Genomic DNA, 22,893 nt, shown 5'->3' with positions numbered 1-22,893 from the left:
CTCTGAAACTTGATCCTCAACCTGGGGCAAGGTGGAAGGCTGGGCCTTTCCTCTCTTGCTCCTTCTCTTGGGTTGTGGCTGGTCTATTGTCTCAAGATCCACCACTGGTTCAGGAAGACACTTCTTAGCCTGAGCCCTTGTCATGGCAAGGACATGCTCTGAAATCCCTAGCATTTCTGCATGAGTCCTGTACTCCACTTCTGACCATGCTGAGCTTTCAAGGTCATTGCCTAACAGACAGTCTACTGGTAGGTCTGCACTCACCACAACTTTCTTTAGGCCATCAACCCCTCCCCAGGAGAAGTTCACAACTGCCACACTATGGGAGGTAGTGGAGTTGCTGGCGTTGGTTACTAGGTAGCTCTCTCCTAGTACAATCTGTCCAGGGTCCACAAAGTCAGGTGTCACCATGGTGACACTGGCACATGTGTCCCTGTATGCTTGAGCCAGTTTCTCATTAATTAAGGGAGTCTGCCTGTATTTGCCCAGGTTAGTGGGGCTTACTGCAGTGGGCAACTCAATGTCCACATCATACAGGAGAACTGCCTGTGTAGGGACTCTGACTAGGCCAGATCCTACTTCAATACCCAGGGTCAACCCAGCTACACCCTTGGACTGTGTTCCACCACTGCTTACTGTACTTGGGGTTGCAGTTGCTTTAGGAGCTGTAGTGGTGGGAACTGGATTTGCCTTGGTGCACTCACTGCCCCAGTGTGAAACTGATTTGCAGGTATTACACCAAGGTGTCTTTGGACCTTTGTTCTTCTTCTTCTTGTTACCATTTTGGGAACCACCCTCCTTACTATTAGTTTGGGGGCCTGAAGACTTCTGGTCTTTTTCTTTATCTTTCTGATTCTGGTTACCACCCTTCTGGTCTGTTTTCTTCTGGTCACCACCTTGGTTCTGGGGTTTCTGCTTAATCCTTGTTCTGACCCATTTGTCTGCCTTCTTTCCCAATTCTTGGGGAGAGGTCAGATCAGAGTCAATAAGGTATTGATGCAACAGCTGGTTTGTACAGTTATTAAGGATCTGTTCTCTCATCATAAGATTGTACAATCCTGTATAGTCTGAAACTTTACTTCCCTGCAACCAACCCTCCAAAGCCTTAGTGGCACACTCCACAAAATCAGTCCAGTCTTGAGTCTGTGCTTTTTGGGTGTCTCTGAACAACAACCTGTATTGCTCAGTGGTTAGGCCATACCCTTCAATAAGAGCACTCTTCAAAACAGAGTAGTTTTTGGCATCCTCAGGTCTAACTGTGAGGAGCCTGTCTCTCCCTTTCTCAGAAAAGGAGTACCACAAAATTGCAGCCCACTGATTCTCAGGAACCTGCTGTACCATGCAGGCTCTCTCAAGAGCAGTCATCCATTTGTGGATGTCATCCCCTTCTTTAAAGGGGGGCACAATTTTGGTCAGGTTTCTATTATCATAGGCCCTGTCTTTTTCTCTTGGAAAATTGCTGCCACCAGTGACATCTAAGCCACTTAATTTCTGCTCTCTTGCCAAGGCAAGTCTAGCTTGAGCCAAGGCTACCTGCTCCCTCTCTATCTGGAGTTTGACAGCCCTCATTCTGGCCCTATGTTCTAGCTTTTGAGAAGCATTCATGCCTCTCTGTGATTCCCTGGAGGCACTAGAAATATGAGAGTCCCCTGAGGGAGATCTCACTCTTCTGTTGCCTGGGAGAATCACATGTTGGGTTCTGGGGAGGTGCTGGCCCTCTCCATTCCCCAGTAGGTCCAAGTTGGCCTGGCTAAGCCTACCAACTGGAACCTGGCTACCCTGATCCTGTACTTCTAAGTCCTCAACATCTGAGTCCTCATCCAAGTCATCATCATCCTCCTCTTCAGGGGGATCAACTACAGGGGGGTTCTCTCCATTTCCTGTGTCTAGGGAAGCTGCTTTTGCCTTCTCTAAGTCATCCTGTTCTAGGATTTCTACCAGGATTAGGCAGGTGGGGCTTCTGCCCCTTTTTAACCCTCTTGCTTTGCACAAGGCAATCAAGTCTCTGCGGGTTAGTTTGTCATATCCAAAAGTTGCCTGGGTAGGGTCAACTGTCACAGGAGCAGACCCTGAGGCTTTTCCTGTGTCAGACATGGTTACTAGTGAGGTGTAAGTGGTGCACTTACCTACACTAAGTGTTTTCCTACTGTACCTTGCTAGTTAGTTGTAGTCAGGGTGTGCTAATCCCTTCAACCTACAACTACTAAGTTCAGTAGAACTTAATATGCTAAGCTTTTGATTTATATGTACCTATAGGTACTTGATGTGATCTTTCAATTTGATATAAAGATTGCAATGGTAAAACAACAGCAAGCTCAAATCCCACCGCTGCCACCAATGTGAGAAGTTGGCCTGGTAGGGGATGTTTCCAATTCTGGAACCACCTACTACCTGACCAAACAATCCCTTATGGTGTCTGGTTGTAAGTCAACCTTATTAGACAAGCTATCCTAGGGGTAGCATGGACTAAGCAGCCTAAAGGCTTAACTTAAGAGGTCGTGTTAAGCGAGCTGTTTTACCACATACAATCCTGTAATACCAAATGAAAGGACACCACACAAGTATATATTATAAAAATATATGTGTTTATTACTAAAAACAATCCCCAGTATTCTTTATGAATAAAGGGGCACAAGCGTTAAATCAAAAGCACTGTTTAAACATACAAGTTGCACAATTATGGATGAGGGCGGGTGGCCACTCAAACCATATACTAAACAAGTGGTATAAGAGAGGCCACTCGAACAGTGGTTAGGCCTAGGGCCTAGGGAATCGCTGGGAGCAGTCAGGACAAGCAATGCTGAAGTCGGGAATGGCCCTCGGGATTCGGGAGATGTGCGGAAAGCGCACGCATGCACCAATGTTAACCAATGGTGCGTAAAAGTCATAGAGTTAAAGTTTAAGGACACTTCCGCTGAACCTAGAGGAACAAAACTTAACACACAGACCCTAGAGGTGTGCACCAGTGTGGGAACACCGGCGGAGCAAAGTTACCTCACCCACAGGAAGTGGGTGCACAGGGTCGAAGTGGCGTCGGGTTTTGACACGCAGGCTCTTGGTGCTTGGAGCTGAAAGGGCTGCAGGCGGGTTAAAGATGAAGTGTCCGGTGGAGTCCAAGGGTGGACTCAAGTTGTAGAGTACCTGAAAGCAGAGGGGACAGAGTCTGGGTCACTCAGCAGTGACCAGGGTGGAACCAGGACGGAACCAGGCAATGTCGGGCGCAATCAGGTGGTCGTCGAGGAGCTTCTCTCCGCTGTCACGTGGGCTCTGGGGCATCTGCGACGTCCAGGAGCAGGTCACGATCTGTCCCACGCAGGCTCTCACCGTCGGTGCAGTCGGCTTCAAGTTTGGAGCAAACAAGCCTTGGTAAGAGCAATCCACGCAGGATCGGAAGATTGCTTCTCACTCGGACCAGGAAGGTCAGAGTCGGGGCTCCTTTTCAGGGGAGCTGGTGTGGATCTGGAGCAACCAGATTCACGAGTCTCCTTAGGTAGTTCGTCGGCACAGGGACCACTAGCCAGCTGGCAAGTGACCGGGCCAACGCGTTGAGCCAAATAGTGCCAAAGGGCCCCACGCAGCACTCGTCGAGTGTGGAGGGCTGAACTTCGGCTCAGGAGTAGCTCAGGGTGGGGGCTTCTCAAACCCCGGTGCACAGCTTCGAGGGTCACTCGTGGGCTGCACGGTCAGCGTCTCGTGGTCAATTCAAGATGGCGTGCCCCACGCTTCCGGTCGCCTCCACGGGTCTCAGCTCTGCAGGGACTGTGGATCGGGCTGTTGGAAGGCAGGCAAGCTTGATCTCGTCGATCTCAGTCGCTCGAGTTCCGGCGGGAACTGCAACTAAGTAGACGTCGAGGGCTGGATGGTGCCTGCTGCTGCAGGGTGGTCACTCCTTGACCACAAGGGAGATTCTTCGGGCTTCCACGATGAGATGGAGGGCGAAGGGTCCAGAATTGCGTTTCAAATGTTTCTTCCAGGAAATCTGATGTGCATTGGCACTGCTCCCACTCTTATTCCAATCTGGGGGGCGTGATTACCTGCTAGGTCCCCTCCTATGGGTGGGACCCAGGAAGTGGGTGGATACACCCCCTTCCTTTGATCCAGGCCGCCCTGGCACGAGGGCTGGAGTGCCCCAGAACCGGTTTGGCCGGATTATGCAAGGGGCAGCCTTGTGCGCCCCAGGCAGTGTCTGGTTTCTTTCAAACCTCCCTGCTACAATACACTATCTCCTGTCTGGAGGGCGGTGACACCCTCCTGTGACAGGAAACCCTTTGTCCAGGACCCATTTGGTCGAGTTTCGGTCAACTGCAGGGGTCCAGACATTTGTCTGTGGCAGAGGCATCCATTTTGTGGATCTTAAGGTCTTTGGAGAAATTAACCGCATTTAGTAAAGGAACATGTCTTACCCCTCTAGAGGGGTGGAATGCCATCCCCGTCGCCAGAACTGGCGAGGGGATGGTATTCCAAAGCGTATGACACCTTACACGACATGTTTTGATAAAGCCAAACCAAAGTTGCTAAATAACCGCGAGGATTATAAGGCACTTAATAGTATATGGTATGGCATTATCCTGAAACAGCTTAGGGATTTGTTCCCGACGGCTGCAGACAGGCTCAGCTCATGCTAGAGCTCCATCTCACATAAAACCATGCACCCAGCCTCCAGGATTGGTGAGGCCTGACTATAGGAGTGGCTCACAGGTTTACATGTGTCCAGATATAGGTTTAGACATAGGTATACTATATCTAAGCAAGGGGTGTGTACACCACCTTACCCCAGCTGAGTGATCAGCCAGTTGTGTCAATTTAAGAACCAGCCAGGGGTGGCAAAAGATATGCTGCAGCCCCTGGTAGGCCTTGGTGGCCCCTATGCCCTGTGCACCTATAGTGCATTCTACAGGGGCTGACAAGGAGTCCATTTCCAATTGGTATGTGCCTATAGCACATGTGTCATTAATTTAGTGAGAGAACAGCAGGCTGGGGGTCTGATCAGCAGGCCCACAGCCTCAGTAGTCGAAAACCAGTGAAGCAAAAAGCAAAAATTTGGGGTGACCATAGGATAGCAGACCCTACTCTCCTACACCGAAGTTCAGCCCTCCACACTCGACGAGTGCTGCGTGGGGCCCTTCTGCTTCTTTTGGCTCAACGCGTTGGCCCGGTCACTTGCCAGCCGGCTTGTGGCCCCTGCGCCGATGAAAACCGAAATTCAACTTGTGATTCTGGTTGCTCCAGATTTGCACCCACTCCCCTGAAAAGGAGTACCCACTCTGACCCTCCTGGTCCGAGTGAGAAGCAATCTCCCAGTTCAGCGTGGATTGTTTTTGCCAAGTTTGTTTGCTCCAATCTTGAAGCCGACAGCGCCGACGGCGAGAGCCTTCGTGGGATAGATCGTGACCCGATCCTGGACATCGCAGATGCCCCAGAGCCCACGTGACACCGGAGAGAAGCTCCTCGACAGCGACCTGATTGCGCCCGACATTGCCTGGTTCCGTCCTGGTTCCACCCTGGTCACTGCTGAGTGACCCAGACTCTGTCCCCTCTGCTTTCAGGTACTTTTCTATCCGGATCCACCCTTGGATCCCACCGGACACTTCTTCTTCACAGCGCCTGCAGCCTCTTCAGCTTCAAGCACCCAGAACCTGCACGACGAAACCCGACGCCACTTCGACCCTATGCACCCGCTTCCTGTGGGTGAGGTAACATTGCAACGCCGGTGTTCCCACACTGGTACACACCTCTAGGGTCTGTGTCTAAAGTTGTGTCCTTCTAGGTTCAGCGGAAGTATCCTTAAACTCTAACTGTGTAACTTTTACGCACCATTGACTTGCATTGGTGCATGCGTGTGCTTTCAGCACTGCACCCGAATCCCGCGGGCTTTTCCCGACTTCAGCATTGCTTGTCCCGACTGCTCCCAGCGATTCCCTAGGCCCTAGGCCTAACCACTGTTCGATTGGTATCTCTTATACCACTTTCTTAATATATGGTTTGAGGGGCCACCCGCCCTCATCCATAATTGTGCAACTTTGTATGTTATACTGTGCTTTTGATTTAACGCTTGTGCCCCTTTGTTCATAAAGAATACTGGGGATTATTTTAAGTAATAAATACATATATTTTTATAATATATACTTGTGTGGTGTCCTTTCATTTGATATTACAGGACTGTGATTGGTAAAACAGCTCGCTTAACACGACCTCTTGAGTTAAGCCTTTAAGGCTGCTTAGTCTATGCTACCATTAAGATAGCTTGTCTACAAGGTTGACTTACAACCAGACACCATAAGGGATAGCTTGGACTGATACAAGGTGGTTCCAGAATTGGAAACATCATATATCAGGCCAACTTCTCACATTAAAAATTTGGGGTGACCATAGGATAGCAGACCCTACTCTCCTACACAACCCCCCCCCCCAAACGCAGGGACATTAAACTAACCTTGACCAGATAAGTCTTCATGTTCTAAGTGGAAGTACCTGGAGAGACCAAGTACATAGTCCACAACATCTAGCTTAGGCTTTTTGAGTGGCCACCCCCCCTCATCCATAATTGTGCAACTTTGTATGTTATACTGTGCTTTTGATTTAACGCTTGTGCCCCTTTGTTCATAAAGAATACTGGGGATTATTTTAAGTAATAAATACATATATTTTTATAATATATACTTGTGTGGTGTCCATTCATTTGATATTACAGGACTGTGATTGGTAAAACAGCTCGCTTAACACGACCTCTTGAGTTAAGCCTTTAAGGCTGCTTAGTCTATGCTACCATTAAGATAGCTTGACTACAAGGTTGACTTACAATCAGACACCATAAGGAATAGCTTGGACTGATACAAGGTGGTTCCAGAATTGGAAACATCATATATCAGGCCAACTTCTCACAGTTCGATTCCCCGCCTCGGCGGGTCTTGGGCTCAAAATTCCACGGACCTGCCAATTCTCGCCTCGGTGCCTATTCCAATCATGGAGTCCCACTCTGCAACTCTGGGCAATAGCTTGCTTAATCTCCACAACGGCCCCCACAACGCTAAGGATGCCTGGCCTCCACCTTGGGGGTGCCCAGGAGTGGACACCTCACAGGGAAAGCCAGGATGGGTTCCACAGCGGTATTCGTACAAGCACCTTGAGACCCTTGCGTGTGAGTAGTGCGCTATACAAGTATCAATTTACATTTTACATTTTACTCGGGGACACCACCACATCACTCGGGGACACCACCACATCACTCGGGAACACCACCACATCACTCGGGGACACCACCACATCACTCGGTGACACAACCACATCACTCAGGGACACCACCACATCACTCAGGGACACCACCCCATCACTCGGGGACACCACCACATCACTCTGAGACACCCACATCACTCAGGGACACCCACATCACTCAGGGGGACCACCACATCCCTCAGGGACACTACAACATCACTCTGGAACACCACCACATCACTCAGGAACACCACTTAGGGGCACCACCACATCACTCAGGGACACCACTCAGGGGCACCACCACATCACTCAGGGACACCACCACATCACTCAGGGACACCACCACATCACTCAGGGACACTAAAACAACACTCAGGAACACCACCACATCACTCAGGAACACCACCACATCACTCAGGGACACCACCACATCACTCAGGGACACCACCACATCACTCAGGGGCACCACCACATCACTCAGGGACACCACCACATCACTTAGGGACACCACTCAGGGACACCACCACATCACTCAGGGACACCACCACATCACTCAGGGACACCACTCAGGGGCACCACCACATCACTCAGGGACACCACCACATTACTCAGTGACACCACCACACCACTCGGGGACACCACCACATCACTCGGGGACACCACCACATCACTCGGGGAGACCACCACATAACTCGGGGACACCATCTCACCACTTGGGGACATGACCTCACCACTCGGGAGAAGTGTGGCTCAATGGTTAGAGCGGCAGACCCTGATGCAGAGGTCTAGCCCGGGACCAGGATTCAATTCCCCGCCTCCGCGGGTCTTGGGTTCAAAATTCCACGGACCTGACAATTCTTGCCTCGTGCCCATTCCAATCATGGAGTCCCACTCTGCAACTCTGGGCAATAGCTTGCTTAATCTCCACAACGGCCCCCACAACGCTAAGGATGCCTGGCCTCCACCTTGGGGGTGCCCAGGAGTGGACACCTCACAGGGAAAGCCAGGATGGGTTCCACAGCGGTATTCGTACAAGCGCCTTGAGACCCTTGCGTGTGAGTAGTGCGCTACAAGTATCAATTTACATTTTACATTTTACTCGGGGACACCACCACATCACTCGGGGACACCACCACATCACTCGGGAACACCACCACATAACTCAGGGACACCACCACATCACTCGGGGACACCACCACATCACTCGGTGACACAACCACATCACTCTGGGACACCAACACATCACTCTGGGACACCCACATCACTCAGGGGAACCACCACATCACTCAGGGACACTACAACAACACTCAAGAACACCACCACATCACTCAGGAACACCACCACATCACTCAGGGACACCACCACATCACTCAGGGACACCACCACATCACTCAGGGACACCACTTAGGGGCACCACCACATCACTCAGGGACACCACTCAGGGGCACTACCACATCACTCAGGGACACCACCACATCACTCAGGGACACTACAACAACACTCAGGAACACCACCACATCACTCGGTGCCACAACCACATCACTCAGGGAAACCACCACATCACTCAGGGACACCACGACATCACTCGGGGACACCACCACATCACTCTGAGACACCCACATCACTCGGGGACACCATCACACCACTTGGGGACAGGACCTCACCACTCGGGAGAAGTGTGGCTCAATGGTTAGAGCGGCAGACCCAGTTGCAGAGGTCTAGCCCGGGACCAGAGTTCAATTCCCCGCCTCGGCGGGTCTTGGGCTCAAAATTCCACGGACCTGACAATTCTCGCATCGGTGCCTATTCCAATCATGGAGTCCCACTCTGCAACTCTGGGCAATAGCTTGCTTAATCTCCACAACGGCCCCCACAATGCTAAGGATGCCTGGCCTCCACCTTGGGGGTGCCCAGGAGTGAACACCTCACAGGGAAAGCCAGGATGGGTTCCACAGCGGTATTCGTACAAGCACCTTGAGACCCTTGCGTGTGAGTAGTGCGCTATACAAGTATCAATTTACATTTTACATTTTACTCGGGGACACCACCACATCACTCGGGGACACCACCACATCACTCGGAAACACCACCACATCACTCAGGGACACCACCACATCACTCGGGGACACCACCACATCACTCGGTGACACAACCACATCTCTCAGGGACACCACCACATCACTCAGGGACACCACCACATCACTCGGGACACCACCACATCACTCTGAGACACCCACATCACTCAGGGACACCCACATCACTCAGGGGCACCACCACATCACTCAGGGACACTACAACATCACTCAGGAACACCACCACATCACTCAGGAACACCACCACATCACTCAGGAACACCACCACCTCACCCAGGGACACCACCACATCACTCAGGGACACCACTTAGGGGCACCACCACATCACTCAGGGACACCACTCAGGGGCACCACCACATCACTCAGGGACACCACCACATCACTCAGGGACACCACCACATCACTCAGGGACACTACAACAACACTCAGGAACACCACCACATCACTCAGGAACACCACCACATCACTCAGGGACACCACCACATCACTCAGGGACACCACCACATCACTCAGGGGCACCACCACATCACTCAGGGACACCACCACATTACTCAGTGACACCACCACACCACTCGGGGACACCACCACATCACTCGGGGACACCACCACATCACTCGGGAACACCACCACATCACTCAGGGACACCACCACATCACTCGGGGACACCACCACATCACTCGGTGACACAACCACATCACTCTGGGACACCAACACATCACTCTGGGACACCCATATCACTCAGGGGAACCACCACATCACTCAGGGACACTACAACAACACTCAAGAACACCACCACATCACTCAGGAACACCACCACATCACTCAGGGACACCACCACATCACTCAGGGACACCACCACATCACTCAGGGACACCACTCAGGGGCACCACCACATCACTCAGGGACACCACTCAGGGGCACCACCACATCACTCAGGGACACCACCACATCACTCAGGGACACTACAACAACACTCAGGAACACCACCACATCACTCAGGGACACCACCACATCACTCAGGGACACCACCACATCACTCAGGGACACTACAAAAACACTCAGGAACAACACCACATCACTCAGGAACACCACCACATCACTCTGGGACACCACCACATCACTCAGGGACACCACCACATCACTCAGGGGCACCACCACATCACTCAGGGACACCACCACATCACTCAGGGACACCACCACATCACTCAGCCCAACCACATCATCACTCAGCACCACGACAGCATCACTCAGCACCACAACAGCACTGTCCTTGCTTGCTACCAACAAGCATTGCCATAGCCAATAGGACTCGCATTAGGAAAGTGTAAGCTATTGGCTTTGTGAATAACAATGCCATTAATTTATATATTTTCAAAGCCAACACATATTTTAAAAAATTGTCATTTACAATACCAATAGCTCACACTTTCCTAATGCGAGACCTATTGCATTGCAAATGCTTGTTAAAGGAAGGCTCGAAGCGGGTCTCTATAGGGCTCTGTTTTGTGCCCTGGCATAGGCGGTCGGTTTTTTTCCGGACTGCAGTGACTGCAGGCACACCGGTGTGTGTGCTCACACTGCTCACTTCTCACTAGATGTTACACATGACGTCATGCCAGGTGAGCGTTATAGGGGAAGGGAAATCCTTTAAAAGAGAGTAATGTTCTCTCTGGATTTCCCTTCTCTTTTTGAAACTCAGGCGGAGCAACATTGTCGTAGTGTCACCAGGGCTTCAAGTGGAAGCTTTTTCTATATTATATACAAGCCACATAGTTGCTGCTTATTTATCTTATGGAACTAACAACCACTGACTACGCCAGTAGTCCTGACTTGTTGTAGGTATGATGCTACTTGCTGTATCATATATCTGAATGCAATGACAGAAACACCAAAATACATGTCGGGCGGCACACTATGCTAAGCACAGATTTTTAGCTTATGTGTTTTTAAGCCACACCCTTAATTACATTGGCCATGCCCCTTTGATAGACCCCCCAGTTTTTCCATCCCACTTAAAGCTCTGGCAATACCCAAAACCATCGCTATCACTTGCAGCCCAGCTAGACTGCTGCTGGGCTTGTAGCAAGGGAGCCACAGACACAGACCACAAATGCAAAAAGCAAAACGGGGCCTGTTTGCATCCCTAACCAGTAGACTCTCAACTACACCTGCTGCACAGTGCTAGCAGTTCAAGTCGGTAGCGCCCTTGGTGAAAAAAGACATTGTCCGCTCTCCCTACTGCTGGTGAATAAAATGAGGAAGACGCCCCTTTCCACAGGCCAGTCCCTAGCTGGCCTCATCAGAGCACCGACTTGCCTCTGAACACACATCTTCACACCTCCCCTTTGCACATAAATACACCCACAACGTAGCTCCATCAGGCGCGTTCCAAGTTGTCTTTGAGTCGGTGAGGGCGTGAGGAGGTGTGTCGGCAGAAGCTTAGAAATAGATGAGAGGACAAGGTAGTGGGGTCAAAGGGCACTACAAACAGCGACTGCGGCATGGTTTTGGAGGGCACTTTGTACACAATCACTAGAGCCAGGGAAGAGGGTGTTGCTGGTTGCGGGACCTTTACGCAGGGAGTTCTTTTCACCCCTCTGATGATTGGTGCCCTGGGCCTAGCTTGCCCATGCCAAAAGCCGCCCTCATCCGGGGCCTTGAGGCGGGAGGCCCTCCAGCACTGAACTCACTTGTCTGTCAATCATACCCCTGCACTCGTGTTGTTGCCCTGAAGAATGTCAGTCTGAGCTTCCCAGGCTCCAAGTGGAACCTTCAAGACTGACGTGTTCTTTAGCGCATGATTTAACACGCAGCGACCCTTCACCTACCACAGAATGATAGGGTGGAAGTTGTACAAAGTAATAACAAACCCTCTACATTTGTAGGCATTCTTGATTTTTTAAGTAATTGTATCACATGTGCTCTAGCAGAGAGTGCCGCGCACTCCAGGCACAGGCAGAGGGCATGCTCTAGACTTTCCAGAGGGCACAGGATACTCCTGGAAGAAGTCACATGGTTCATTCTTGAAATGGTCAGAAAGCATGTGCCATTCATGCCAGGGGGTGATGATGTACGCTTGGCAGCGGCCAGGAGGCGCAGTGTACTCCGTGGTTGGTTTAGGGGGCACTAGTGTTCACCCTGACATGGATCAGGGGTGGTTGTTATACTCACATGATTCTTTCTGCCCAAGAGAGCAGAGGGGGACAGAGTGCACGTTTCACAGGGACATCATTGAAAGGTGGAACACATGGTTTGATGATTTACTCCTGACAGATGAGAAGGAGCAAATGTCAGACTGTGGTTCATACATGGCAGCAGAAAGTGACCCATCTCAACTGGTTGCAGGGTTCAACAAGGCGAGATCATGACCCCTCAATGGTAGATGATGAGACTAGTTAATTATGACAAAGGGTCTGAGGCAGAAATCAAGGCTTGCAGGTGACAGGAGATAAAGTCCAGTTCCCACGATTTTCTCATCACCCATCTGCACAGAAAGTGATATCACTGGATCTCCAATCATCCACCTGCACAGGAAGTGACATCACTGGATCTCCCAACATCAACCTGCACAGATAGTGACATCACTGGATTTCCAATCATCCATCTGGATAGGAAGTGAAATTAATAGTCTTCCCACCCAAACCATCTTTAAAAGAAGAAAACAAGCATAAGGACTTCATTTCCCGTCACCCATCAGCAAAGGAAGTGCCATCACTTAATTTCCTATCATCCATCGTGGCAGGAAGTGATATTACTGGTTTTCATACCAAAATGTTCTTCAAAAGAAGTAGCCCAGCAAGAAGACTTCATTTCCCGCCACCTATTAGCGCAGGAAATTACGTCACAGAATCCTGCACTCCTCCCCTCTTCCATGACCTATTATGATAACGGCAACATAGATGTGCAACTCAGGTGCTGCTGGCACGCCAAAGGCTAGCACATCTCCACCCATCTGCACCTGGATGTCACCCAGCAACAGGAACCCTTGTCCGATCATTGCCCAGCAATACTTACAGCACTTTTAGGTCGTTAGCCCATAGAAGCTGTTCTCTCAACTGCTGCCACGCCATGCCTCACACCATGGTAGGAGCTTTCACCTGCACTTACAGGCGATTCTCCAGTAGCCACCTGCCCACGCCTCCCACGTAAATCCTAACAATGCCTTCAATAGCCCATCCCACACACAAACACCACACAAGCACCAACCTATGCCTACATACCCACCCTAGCCAACATGCCAATGCAAGCCCACATATCAACACCCACATGCATGCATACTTCTCTACAGACATTCATTCTTCAAACACACAACCAAAATAGGGTACATGCTGAGCAACAAAGCAGCTAACATCCTCTTCGCCACCGAGACCTGGTTCAACCCTCATCAGCGCCTGACATTGCCATGGCAATCCCAGCAGGCTGTACAATTTGCTCAACAAGACCGCCTTCACCAGGTAGGAGGACTGTGGTAAATAAGCTACACGCTTTGTAGAATTAGGTAGATGGTTTATTCAGGAGCACAGCAAGATAAGATCCAACGTCTGCTGACCAGTCTGCAAAACTGCCTCAAGCAGAACATAGAGTCACAGTGTCATCATACAAATTCTAGAATGGAGGAAGAGCACAGAGAACTGAAATCATAGAGAAAAGCATACTGAAAGTACCAAGTAAAATTTACAACAAGGACTCAATATGATCTACAAGGAATCCATCAAACACAAAACATTCACAGAGAATGCCATCCCATTTATGGAACACCTGCACTTCAAGTTGCAAGTGTCTGAAAACGACACCTTGAACAGAACCTTTACCAACCTCATCACTGACTTTGGCGCTCCGATTACCATCCTCTCCAGAGCCTTCATTTTTCTCAAGTGACCTCAACTTTCACCTCCAGACTGAAACGACCTCTGCTCCACAGTGTGAGAAGTTGGCCTGGTATATGCTGTCCACTAATTGAAGTGGGCACCTTACACCAGTCCAAACGACCCTTATGATGTATGAGGTCAAAGATAACCTTTAGAAAGCTATCCTAGTGGTAGCTGTGGAGAGTAGCCTTTAGGCTTAATCTTGAAGGAATGTAAAGCAGCATTTTTTTTACCAGAATATCACCTCCTGAATGACCAAATGAAGGGGAACCACACAGCAGTCATATAAAAATATGTATTTATTAATATAACACTATCTACTATCCTCTACGCAAGGACAGAACACAAAGCATACAATACGAGATCAATAGAACAGTTGTAAGTAGCGCAATACACAGTTGGCTTCAGGGGGAGACCAAACCATATACTAAAAAAGTGGTATAACAATCACAACTTGACTAGAGACAGTGCCTAGCGCACGTAGAATTGCTGGGACCCCAAGGAACCACCCAAAGTAATGACACAGGAGCTCACGGAGAACGGGTGCAGTGAGGAAATATGACAGCGTGCTCCGTACAACTCTAAGGGAAAGTCGCAGTTAGAAAGTTAAAGTTTAAGGAACTTTCTAGGAGGACTTCAAGCAAACCCCATGGATACCATAGTACCAGAAATACCTATCCCAGCGGAGCCGGGTGCATAGGACTGAAGTGGCGTCGGAAACCTCCGTCGTTCTGTATGGAAGGATGTGAAGAAGTACTGCTGCCGTGAAGGTGAAAAGGATCCAGTGGAATCCAAGCCTGGATTCTGGAAGGAAGTAACCTGAAAGCAGACGGGAAAAAGTCTGGGTCACTTCAGAGTGACCAGGGGCTCGGGAGACGAATGCCCACCGATGCCGGGTGGTTCAGGTGCGAAAAAGGGATGCTTGACCCTGCAGCCACAAGGACCAGGAGACATAGAGGATGACCAGGAGCTGGATGTGAGCTGCCTGCAAAAGAAGTTGCGTGCTGAGGGGTCGGTGTCCGGTTGTAGCAGCAACAAGCCTTGGCAAAAGCAACCCATGCAGGAAAGTCAAACAGGTTACGGTGAGGACCAGCAAGGTCAAGGGGACTCACCAAGAAATAGGGAGACAGGGCACATCTGGAGTAGCAAGGAAAGCCTAAGATAATCAAGATGACCCTCAGGAGGACTCACAGGCCGATTGACCAGGAGTCCCGAGGGGACCTCAAGCTAGATTGCAAAGCACCAGCCCACAGAGCACTCGGTGTGAAGAGGCCTGAGTTCTTTGGTGCACATACTGCTCAGGGTCAGGGCTACACGGAGTCCAATATAAAAGCTCAGGAATTGCCAACAAGCATATGCAACTGCAAACGGATGTGGTGCACAGGGGTTCAGGTTATGCAGTCCCCACGTGGTATACTGGCCTCAAACTCAGTGACAGGGCAGATAAACCTCAGGGACCCTCAGAAACGTACCTCCTGTGTTGTTGAAATCTTCGGAGTCTGCAGGAGCTCAGGAGCAGCAGACTGGTCAGTTGCAGTTAGGAGCCTGGAAATGCAGGGAAGTGACTCATTCACTCCAAGGGAGATTCTTCAGTTGTCTTAAGTGCACCACAGGTCCTGCATGGAGCCTGTATGGAGCAAAGGCACAAACAAAGCTTCCGGCGGAAAGGGGGATGAAGTCGAGCCAAGTCAAGGTCCAGCGAAGTCCAGAGTGTCCAGACGGTCAATGGTCAGTGGTTTCTTCTTGTAGAATGTTACCCACGTAAAATCTAAAGTCTTACAGCAAGGTAAGCCCTTTTGTACCCACGGAAGTGGGTTGTTCACTACTTACTTACTCCTAGTGGAGGGTCAGGACAGAGGGGTGGTTGTACACATGTCCTTTGTCCAGTTTTGAGCTAGAGCTAGAGCCAATGGCTCCCAGAACTGGTTTGAGCTGGACTACGCATAGGGACACCAAATGTGCCCCAGGTGCCGACTTTCAGGCACTCTCAGAGTGCACCCACCCAGCCCCAATACACTAAACCCTGTCTGGGAGGTGGTCACACCTCCCTGTGACAGGATGCCTATTGTGCTGCCTTCCTCTGCTCGAGCTTGGCTCAGTGGCAGGAGGGCATAAATGTGTCTCTGGTCGACAGCATCCATTTTGTGCTGTCCGGGTCAAGAAGGCTGGCACCCGTTAGACTAGTGACCTGACGAAGCCCGCTTCTGAAGGGTCGAATCATACCTCCACACCAGTATGATTCCAAGGTGTTTGATACCAAACACAATATATTTCTATTCATCCGTTTTCGAGATGGAATTTACTGTGAGGTTATAATGCACCTCTACCTTTATGCCCGGCTGAGTCACAGACAACCCGGGACAATGGGCTCCGAAGGCTGCAGAGGGGCTCTGCTCATGCATGGGCACCCTCTCACATAAAACCCAGCACCCTGCCTTCAGGATTGTTAAGGCCTGCTATAGGGGTGACTTATAAGTTTTAAGTGTAGTAACCAATAGATATAGTGAAACTATATCTAAAGTAAGTAGTGCAAGCACCATCTTACACAGGCTGCAGTAGCAGATCTAGAGTTCAATTTTGCATGGCCACCTGTGGGTGGCATAATTCCATTTTGCATGGCCACCTGTGGGTGGCATAATACCTGCTTCAGCCCATGGGAAGCCTCTGGGGTACCTATGCCTCGGGTACATGGGTACCATATAGTAGGGACTGATAAGGGTACCCCAGTATCCAATCTGGAGTGTACCAAAGTACATGCTTGTCAATTTAAGGGAGAAAGCAGATAGACTGAGGTCCTGATTAGCAGGATCCCAGTCAGACTAGTCAAACACAGTGAGACATCAAGCAAAAAAGTAGGGGTAACTATAAGAAGCAGATCCTACTTTCCTACACACAGCACTCCTCAAAAGCTTAAGCCACATCAGGTTCACCCAGACCCAACATACACCACAGGGCATTTACTGGACCCATCTTCCCCCCAAAAGAGACAGCATCAAATACAAATCCACCACACCCACACATGGACCGACCACTCCCTCATTCACTTCCAAATCATACACCGCAAGTCAACAACCCTACCAGGTTCAACATTCCAAGCTGCAGTTGGGCAAAATCAAGGAAGCAGACTGTTTCAGGCCCTCAGCACAGACAACCTCAACAAGGATATCAACAACTTCTATAACTGGATCAAGAATACACTGACTTTCGCATCCATGAAACCCAACAAACATAATAGATCAAACAAGCAGGCCAGCTGGAACATAGAAGACCTCAGAGACACAAAATGACACTGTAACCAGCTAGAAAGGAAATGGAGAGCCAGCCATGTCACCACTGACAGAACTAGCAACAAGACTGCACTCAAACGCTATCACCAGCAAGTAAGAGTGGACTCACGCTGACTGTGATATTGATTTAGCATGGGCCTGCCCTCAAGACTTTAAAATGTTGCACCTTCCCAGACCCAAAGGCCGTGGTGGCGGAGTAGGCATTATCTACAGAGCCTCCTGGCACATTAACACCTTAGATATGGACGCAGTTGTCTGGACTGAGCTCCTCGGCCTTTCCATAAACTGCCACTCGGGAGATGTCTTCACGGCAATTATTTGCTACCGACCTCCAGGGTCTTTCACCTCTCTACAGCAGCAATCGCTTCTCACCACCTTCACGAACATGGCTACCTCCCACAATAAACTAATCATTTTAGGGGACTTCAACCTTTGGCCAAATGGTAGTCTAGACACTGGTCTAGAAAACCTCCTGCTCTCTTGTGAAAGTGTGGGACTCTACCAATTGGTTAAGCAACCTACCCACTCAGCAGGCAATCGTCTCGACCTCATCTTTTCAAGTCCTGGTTTAATACATCTGAACGACATTATGCCCATGAGCTGGACAGATCATGCTCTTATTAAATTCTATATCATCAGCACAAAAACCAGAAAACTGAACAAAACCGCCCCACCAGATTTTCTAAACAGAGACTGGAAAGCTCTGGAAAAACTGAGTGCCACCCCCACCGTCTTCAGTGTGGAAGACAGCTTCTCCCCAACCAACTCGGTTGAAGACAACTACAGAACCTTTAGTATGAGGATAGTATCCACCACGGACTCTATCGCCCCACTAAAAAGATGTAAACCTAAAGGCAGAGCACCAGCCCCATGGTATAATGACTCTTTGAAAACCCTTAAATTAGCCTGTAGACAGGCTGAGAGGAAGTGGAGACAAGGCTACCACGACACAAATAAAATCATCTGGAAAAATAAGCTTCTCGATTACAAATCTGCTATCACGGAGAGCAAATCCACCTACTACTGCTCCACTATAGTTAACGCAGCAAATAGCTCCAAAAGCATCTTCCAGATCCTTGACACCCTTATCCACCCCGACTGTGCGAAGAAAACCATCCCCCCCTCACAGACCCTCTGCGATGATCTCGCACAGTTCTTTATGGACAAAATTGAGACCATCGTACATAATCAGCTACACTGGCTCCCTTTGAAGCAACGAATAGCCTTTAAACCACTCTGCCTGGTCTTTAAGGCACTACACGGAACGGGCCCCAGATCTTTAAAAAAAAAAATTCCTGGTATATCCCCACCAGAGCTCTACGATCCACCACAGCCTGCCTTGAAACGGTACCCAGATTTAACAAGGTAAGGACCGGGGGAAGATCCTTCAGAGTGGCCGCCGCCAAGCTCTGGAACAGTTTGCCGGTCGACATTCGCCAAATTCCACAACTCCTGCCATTCAGGAAGCGAATCAAGACTTGGCTCTTCCCTAATCATGTCGCGTCCAACCCCTAAACAGCCTCCCATCTCTTCCTCTTCAGGAGTAAGCTCTCAGCGCCAGGATACCTGCCAGGTGACAGTTGCGCTCTACAAGTGTTTTAAATAAATAAAATAAATAAATAAGAGATACCAAGAAATAAGCACCAGTGGACTGCATTGAAGGAAACTCTAACATCTACAAGGAGATCTTCTTAATCATCAAGGATTTAACCACACACTCAGTCACTGTCAACAAGATCGCTGCCTCTCAACAACTTTGCGACAACCTATTCAACTTCTTCCACAGCAAAATCACAAACATCTACTGCAGCTTCGCAAACCAACCTCAGGGAACTCATCACTAACTTACCCACCGCCAACCAGGATGGCCACCTGACCAAATAAACAACCCTCACCAGAAACAACACAGCAAAACACACAAGATGATGGACGGAATGTTGCATAATGGCTAAACATTCACCCCCAGTCACAGATCTGGGTTTAACCCATCATTATTTTGCTCACCAAGCCACCCCAGTTCAGACATGGCCATATGCAAATCAGTCTTGACCCTGTGCCTCATGGGAACAGTCCAGACCGAATTGCCAAGCCATGTCTTCCCTGGACCGGAATCAAGCATCCTAGGACTGGTTTCTGGCTATCAGCCGTCTTCAGCCAGAATAGCTTGACTCCAGTGGCTTAGTGAACAAGGGACCTATGTCTGGGCATACCCTTCCCACATAGGGTGAACAGCAAAACACCCAAGATGATGGATTCACCCCCAGTCACAGATCTGGGTTTAATCCATCATTATTTTGCTCACCAAGCCACCCCAGTTCAGACATGGCCATATGCAAATCAGTCTTGACCCTGTGCCTCATGGGAACAGTCCAGACCAAACTGCCAAGCCTTGTCTTCCCTTCACAGCAGCAATCATGTGGGACATGCATTCAGGGGCCCCATTCGACACATGCTCCCACTACATCTACACCCTGAAAATTATCACTTATCAGCACCAACCTGACCAACATCATCAACTCCTCAATCATGTAAGGCAATTTCTTGGATGAATGGAAAATTGCAGAAATCAGCACCTTCCTCAAGAAGCCCAAAGCAAACCCAAAATCAACTGAGCATCTTCTTAACCCATCTCCCTACTCCCCTATCTAACTGAAGAAGACAGTCAACAAGCAATTCACAGCACATCTCAAACTTCACCATATTCTAGACAACACTCATTCACAATTCAGAAATTACCACAGCACCAAAACCTCACTCATTGTGACCACCGCCGACACACAAATCATCTTGGACCAAGGACAAACAAAGGCCCTCACCCTGCTTGACCTCTACATGGCCTTTGACACTGACTTCCACAACACCCTCATCAGAAGACCCCACGAGATTGCCATTCAAGGATCTTATCTCAAATGGATCTGTTCCTTCCTCACAGGAAGAACCCAAATAGTCGGGCTGCCACTCTTCACATCAGAGACCAAAAAACTGATGTGCGGAATCCCACAGGGATCATCCCCCAGCCCCACCCATTTCAACATATTCATTAGAATGCTCTCCAACATCATACCATCACAAGACATCACCTATGCCAATGACACCCAACTCATCCTCTTCCGACTGACAAAACAACCACCACCAGAACCAACTCAATCAACTGTATGACCATGGTAATTGACTCAATGCGAACCAGCTGCCTGAAGCTCAACTCAGACTAGATGGAAGTACTGGTCTTTGACAACAAAACCGTCCTATGGGGATCCACCTGGTGGCTGTCTGAGCTAGAACCAACACCCACAGTTACAGACCATGCAAGAAATCTTGGGATCATCCTAGATGACAAGCTCAACCTAACGGCTCAAGTCAAAGCAGGGTGCACCTCCTGCTTCCACATCCTACACATGCTCTAAAAGATCTTCACATGGTTGCCTCAGAAAAACATACGGCCATCACGCAAGGACTTATCTACTTGCACGCTTGACTATAGAAATACTCTCTATGCCGGAATCTCCAAACAACCCCTACACAGACTCCAGAGCATACAGAACACTGCTGCATGTCTCCTACTCGACCTTCCCCTCCATAGTCACATCACATTGCACCTCAGGAAGCTTCACTGGCTCCCCATTCAGAAGTGCAGCCAATTCAGATTTCCCACACATGCATCCAAAGCCCCACACAACACAGGACCTGAATACCTTGAACAGCCGCATACACTTTCACCAACTCACCAGACAATTTTTTCGTGCCTCACTCTCACTGGCACACACTCCCCACATCTTCAAAAGAAAAACTGGGAGATCGCTCATTCTCCTACATTGCACCCAAGACATGGAACTGCCTCATTTAACACATCACATCACATGAGTTGCGCAAAATGCTGAAGACCTGGCTCTTTGTATAAGCACCTCAGGGACTACACATCAACACACCTGTCCAGGCACCTGGATACCCTCTTGGGTGATTAGTGCGCTACACAAGTCAACATAACATAACATATCACAAGATCTGGAGGGGCGAAACAACCCTAGAGTGTGGGTAGAGAACCAAGGCAGATTTGGGGCAGGTGCTTGACGTTTGTCAGAGTGCATAGAATTCTCATAACCTGCTTCCATGGCAACGCCCTTCATTCTCTCTGTTGTTCAGTTTTGTTTTTAATATGCAACATGAATGAATCTAAGATTCATCAGAGACTGTGGAATTGCGAAATGAACCTTTCTAGCCTGCCTGTGCGTTTTCTATTCCCTCGATGCCGGCAGTCCAGAGCACAGCCTGACACAGCATCACTGGCTGCAGCAGCTCCTTTGTGTGAAATGTTCCTTTTTAATTATGCTCCTAGCAGTGAGCAGTGGAGGCATGGCTTCACAGCTCTATGGTTACTGCTGACACACCATCCCTGGAGCACTATTTTTTTGGGGGGTGTGTGTGCCTGCGTGTGTGTGTGTACACATATCTATGTCCATGTCTGTGCACAATTGTGTGGTGCAATGCATCTGCATTCATCTGAGTATCTATTAGCACCAGTGCTTAATTTGTAAATGAATGAGTGTCGGTGCCCAAAGCTCAGCTCAGACACCCCTGGCAGTACTTGAAATGGAAAAATAGAAGTACAGGTACTCTTTAGCAGAGTACCTGCTTGTTTCTGAGAAGTGCCGGTACTCTCCTATTAAAAGTATAGCATTTCTCTTGAGAAGTGTCGGTACTCTCCCTGTCAAAATAATAAAGTGCCGGTACTCAGTACCAGACAGTACCGGCCCATTTAAAGCACTGAACCCTGGGCAGTTGCCAATATATGTTGGGCACCGATTCCAAATATCAAACCTGTGTAGTCTTCAATTCACCTCATGCCTCTTTAGTTCACTAGTAGACACTCCTTTTATCTCCCTCTTGCAGGTTCCTGCGTACTCTCTTGGTGACGGTTTCTCCATATTTCTCATCCTCCATGCTTCCATTTTGTGAGTGTGTTTTGAAAAAATATTTCTTTATTGTTTTTTAATGTAACAGGACAGACTTAGCCTAATCTAATATGTCCAGGCATACATTTGGTAGATTCGAAAATATAATTCATGTTATGTCTTATCACAGTATTAAATAATAAAGCAATACATTAACAAATATATTAACACATTAACAGATAGGAGTGGTATCACAAAAGTTCACATTAGAAAATACTCCTCTTTCCTGTCCCCTCCAAACCCACTTGCCAGTAATCGATATCTCCCAGTATCCAAGAACCTTCCTCATCCAGCAATATAGACCTACTTCAAGTACGCACATCATGTTATAAGGACCAGCAGTATCATATCTACAAGATACAGTGCCCAACTTCGCCTGGTTGGTCAATCCCTACTAACAGGAAGACCTCTAGGGTCACATTTCATGGCCCATATCTGCATGTATAAAGTGCAACCCCTTTGATTGGTTTTCAGTAAAACAGGA

The 22,893-nt window shown here is 49.1% G+C and overlaps 1 protein-coding gene across 1 annotated transcript in view; it reads left to right on the top strand.

Annotated features, from left to right (window-relative positions):
- Window positions 1-22,893, top strand: part of KCNH2 (potassium voltage-gated channel subfamily H member 2) — a 1,950,790-nt gene that overhangs the window by 699,485 nt on the left and 1,228,412 nt on the right. The gene's annotated exons all lie outside the window — the stretch shown is intronic.

The sequence above is a fragment of the Lissotriton helveticus genome, chromosome 10, assembly GCF_964261635.1.
Source record: "Lissotriton helveticus chromosome 10, aLisHel1.1, whole genome shotgun sequence".
Lineage (NCBI taxonomy): Eukaryota > Metazoa > Chordata > Amphibia > Caudata > Salamandridae > Lissotriton > Lissotriton helveticus.
Note: the sequence above shows the minus strand (reverse complement) of the source record. Positions and strands in the feature narration are given on the sequence as shown.